The sequence below is a fragment of the Nymphalis io genome, chromosome 7, assembly GCF_905147045.1.
Source record: "Nymphalis io chromosome 7, ilAglIoxx1.1, whole genome shotgun sequence".
Lineage (NCBI taxonomy): Eukaryota > Metazoa > Arthropoda > Insecta > Lepidoptera > Nymphalidae > Nymphalis > Nymphalis io.
The window spans coordinates 1855637-1861013 of NC_065894.1; positions in this window are offsets into that span (position 1 = coordinate 1855637).

Consider the following 5377-nt stretch of genomic DNA (forward strand, 5'->3'; position numbering starts at 1 on the left):
ATGTTATAGACACGTCCATTTTGTAAAGAGTCAGCTGATATATAGTATTTCAAAGCTGCATTTTTGTAGATATTGTAACAATCCGAGATGGCCTGGTGGTTAGAACGCGTGAATCTTAACCAATGGTCGTGGGTTTAAACGGGTATGCACCGCTAAATGTTCATACGCTTAATTTGTGTTATAATTCATCTCGTACTTAACGTTAAAGGAAATAATCGTGAAGAAACCGGCATGTGTCTAATATCACTGAAATTCTGCCACATTTGTATTCCACCAATTTGCAATTGAGCAGAGCGGTGGAATAAGCTCCAACCCTTCTCTTCAAAAAGGAGAGGAGGCCTTAGCTTAGCAGTGGAACACTCATAGGTTACCTATTTAGCTAAGCGGCATTCAATTTAAATTAATCATTTTTTTCTTATCAAATAACTTCATTATAAATAAGTAATTAAATTAAACGTCTTTGTAGTGACTATTCATTATTTATTAATTAGCACAAAGTTTATAACTTTAATGTCAAAAGGCATTCCAGTCACAGAGTGCATTGTAATAAATTATACCAAAGGAGATTTATTATCATCAAATTATTATCCTAAATATTTTAATACATATTTTTACGCGTGACAGTACAACTTCGTCATTGGATGTTTCTCTTAGATATTCCAGCTAACGATATTTTATATAAGTAGTTTTGAATAGATACTTCATAATAATTCATTTAATAGTAGTTATATATTTATTTAGCATTAGTGTAAAATAAAATAACCAATCCACTTCAAATATAGTAGACTTTATATGCGAAAGTATAATTAACACCAATTGTTTACTTAGTGGTAGGGCATTGTCCCGTATGGGTACGTGCCACCAACTTGTCTTTCAAACAGCAGTACTTATTACTGCTGTATTCCAGTTTAAAGAGTGAGTGAGCTGGTGGAACTACGCGCACGAGGGAAATTTTAGTTACCAAGGCGCATTGTATATAGGCCTCTGCATCTTTGACAGATGATTTAAGCGGCATCGCGAAGGCACTTGCGTTCATGACTGAAAAGACCAATGCGAGAGAGGATCCCCCAGCCGCACTTCCGACAAGTGTATGCGCCCCCAGATGGGCGGGGGTTTGAAGCCCACTCATAACGCCTAGTGCGTTTTTCTTTTAGTAGTTTAAACCAGTCATTGTCATGCTTTGATTGACCTTCGTAAATAAGGCGTCGCCACTTGGCACGGTCCTCTGCCAGTTCCTCCCATCGATTGCTAGGGATGTTAAACGCAACCATATCACGCTTAGCGCAATCTTTGTAACGGAGCATAGGCCGCCCAACAGACCTCTTTGCATCCACAACCTCTCCCAGTAGTATTTGCCTTGGAAGACGGGTCTGCTCCATTCGATGCACGTGTCCCAGCCACCGTAACCGTTTTTTTTTGAGAATGGCCATGATGCTAGGCATCTGTGCCTTGCCTAGAACAGACTCGTTTGTCACGCGATCCTGCCATGTGATGCCCAGAATGTTCCTAAGACAGCGCAAGTGAAATGTGTTTAGTCGGCGTTCTTGTTTTGCGTACGTTGTCCACGTTTCTGCTCCATACAAGAGTGTGCTTAGGACACATGATTGGTAAACAAGCATTTTCGTTTTTACCGTAAGGTGTCTGTTATCCCAAGCCCTTGAACAGAGCCTCCCGAACATAGAGGCTGCTTTGCCGATGCGGAAGTCGATCTCTGCATCAAGCGAGAGATTGCTTGACAAATGCGACCCAAGGTAGCAAAATTTGTTAACCACCTGTAAAGGTGCGCCGTTAAGCAAGATGACTGGTTGCTCTAAACATCCTTGCGCTAAAATAACGGTCTTCTTGCAGTTTATGGACATTGAGAAGAGGTCGCACGCTCTGGCAAATTTGTCCATTAGACTCTGGAGTTTAGCTTGGTCATGAGCAACGAAGGCAGCGTCGTCAGCGAAGAGGAGACTATCTACAAATAGGTCCTCCCTGTAGCGTTTGGACTTGAGCATTGAGATGTTGTACAGCCTACCATCGGTTCGCGTGTGTAAGTGGACGCCTTGCTGTTCATCTCCAAAAGCAACCTTCAGAAGCACCGAGAAGAATATTCCGAACAAGGTGGGGGCCAGTGCACAACCTTGACGAACGCCACGGCGTACGTCGAATGGCGTGGATGCGTTGCCATTGTGCAGGACGGTGACTTCCATACCTTCGTGGAACGATTGCACTATTCTTAGGAGTTTTGGGGGGCATCCAATTCTGACAAGAACCGAGTACAACCCCTCTCTGCTCACGGAGTCAAAAGCCTTATTTAGGTCTACAAATGCAATGACTAGGGGGGTATGTTGCTCCCTACACTTTTCTTGTAGCTGTCTGAGTGAAAATATCATGTCGACAGTTGACCGTTGGGACCTAAAACCACATTGTGCTTCACGCGTATACCCGCGCATACCCACGCGGTCGGCGAGCCTTTGTAGTTTGCCTAAAATGGCCCTGGCAAAGGCTTTACCGACGATGCTAAGAAAAGATATACCGCGGTAACAGTTGCAGTCGCCACGATCGCCTTTGCCTTTATAAAGAGTGACGATGTTAGCATCTCGCATATCCTGAGGGACGTAGTTTTCTTCCCAGCACTTAGCCAGGTGGTTATGAAGGATGGGCAAGAGGCACTCAAGCTTGACGACTTCGGTGACAACATCGTCTTTTCCGGGGCTCTTTCCGCATTTGAGCTTCTTGACGGCCAGATAAAGTTCCTCTACTGTGGGTGCAACGTCTAGCTCGTGCCAAGTTGCCAGATTCGGGACAAGCTCCATTGCTTCTGGCTGAATATCCACTGGGCACGAGTAGAGCCCCTTGTAGTATTCTACCCATCTTGCCATCTGACGGGTGCTGTCTGTTATAACAGAACCGTCGGTTTCCTTGAGAGGTGCCGTCTTTTTTGGAGTAGGTCCAAGAGCTCTTTTGATGCCCGCGTACACCCCGCCAATATCCCCCGCGTTTGCGCACGCTTGGATGCTTTGGCAAAGCTCTGTCCAATACGCATTTACAAAGAAGCGCGTGCTACGCTGGAGTGAGGCTTTTGCCTTCGTGAGATCTTTACGCGTCGCATCGCAAGGGTTAAGGCGAAAATTTAAAGCGGCTTGGCGTTTCGAGTCAATCAAGGGAAGTAAGTGCTCCTCGTTTTCTTGAAACCAGCCGTAAGATTTTGCCTTATGATAGCCAAAAATCTTGCCTGCAGTGTCAGTGAGAAGAGACTTGACTTTTTCCCATTCGACTCGCGCTGATGCCGTACTATCCCAAGTTGCAACTTCTTCGCGGACGAGTTCCCCAAATGACTCCACTACTTCCATGTCACGAGTCTTGAAAAGATTTATCTTTTTACGACCGGGTGGCTTGGAAGAATGGACTCTTCTAGGGACAAGTCGGACTTTAGTAGCAACGAGGCTGTGATCGGTGTCACAATCGGCACTGTGAAACGCCCGCGTGTGGAGCGTTTCCCGTAGATCCCTCCTTCTTGTAAGAGCAAGGTCTAATTGGTGCCAGTGTTTAGATCGAGGGTGCATCCACGAGACTTTCCGCATCATTTTGCCTTTAAAAAAGGTGTTGGTAACACACAGCTGGTGCCTTGAGCAAAACCCCAACAGTCGTTGTCCGTTGTCGTTAAGCTTCCCTATGCCGTGTGCACCGAGGCATTCAGGCCAGGCTGATGTGCCCTGACCGACGCGGGCATTAAAGTCACCCAAAATATGCAGTCTGTCAGTTGGATTTACCCTGCGCACTGTCTCATCGAGCTGGCCGTAGAATTGATCCTTGGTCTCGGGTTTTGAACTAAGCGTCGGTGCGTAAGCGGAAATTAGCGTGACAAAGCCGCTTTTTGTGTTTAGACGCAAGACCATAATTCGCTCGGAAACGCCTACAGGTGTTTCTATGGCGTTGATGAGATGGTTTCGAACCGCGAAACCTACACCATGCTCTCGTGTTTCCAAGGAACTCTTGCCCTTCCAGTAAAAAGTGTAGTTAGCTTCACGCAAAGACCCTTCGTCTTCAGTTCTGGTCTCTTGTAAGGCTACAATATCAATATTGAGCCTTGTAAGCTCCACGTCGATACTGTAAGTTTTGCGCAGTTCTTGGGCGCAATCGGAGCTTCCGTAGGTGTTCGGGAAGCCTGTCCTCATCGTTCGGACATTCCATGTCGCAAAGCGCATGTAAGCAGCGTTGGTGTGGGTTTTGGGATTTATGTTCCTTTGAGCAGGTGGTTAATGTCACAGCGTCAACGTCTAGCTGTAAGGCTTGTGTTCCGTTCACCCAGGCGGAACAAGTTAACGCTGAGGCGGATCAGTACCTTATTGATCGGGGGCTGCCCGACTTAAAGCAGGCGGTAACTGATCAATGGATCTACGATGGATCCTCCTACTGTCAAGAGTGGCCCCTGGCGTCCGCACTTACGCCTATTCGTGCTGACTTATAACCGGTGACTGCCACTCTCCGTGTTGTTTTCAACCTGCAAGACAGGTGAGCGAAGTGTCCTCTCCGTGGATGCTGCTACGCCTGGGCCTGGCGACTTTATGGCAACACGGGCTTGCCCAGTACCCATGCCACCCTCTCCTCCTCCCCAGCAGGATCCGCAGGAATGACGAGTCAATACGTGTGGTGCTGGTTTGGCCGCAGGTGACTGGCTTACGCCTAAACGGAGGCACCGCTCCGGGTTTAATATTAGTTTTCCTTCTTCTTTGGCGCAAGGCGCATTGACGATGTAAGGAATAGATAATATGTGTATGTTCAATTATAAAGTATATATTAATTCATTTGATGAAGATCGATCGCGGAAAATATTGCTATCTCTAATATTTTCCCATTTTTAATTTTAAAACTATTAAATAGCCCAGTTAATTAGCTATTAAGATACGACGGATAGCTCAATGGCGATATCTAATTAGCGTTCTGAATTAGACCTAGTGACCCCGTTAGGAGTTAAACTTAAGGTTAAACAAATAAAATTATCTGAAGGGAGCTGGACGACTAACTCAACGGAGATATGAATTAGGTTATATTTTATTTTTGAGATAGGAATTGAATATTTATAAAATGGTTTGTATTTATAATATCGAACCCACGATTTTGGGAAACTGCTGCTAGGCCCGTATACCGTTTATCTATAAAAGGCTTCGTAAAATTAGTTAACTGTTCATTCAGCTATTTCTCAGTGTAACTGGCACCTGATGTATGTACATATGTATATTACCTGAATAAAAAATGTATTATAAAATTAAAAAAAATAAAACAGTTTTATATTATTTGTTTGTATTAACGGTACTTACATAATTATGGTCGCTATTAGTTCTTTACAAATATTAAGATCTGGATAAAAATATATCCGTATAAAATTAGA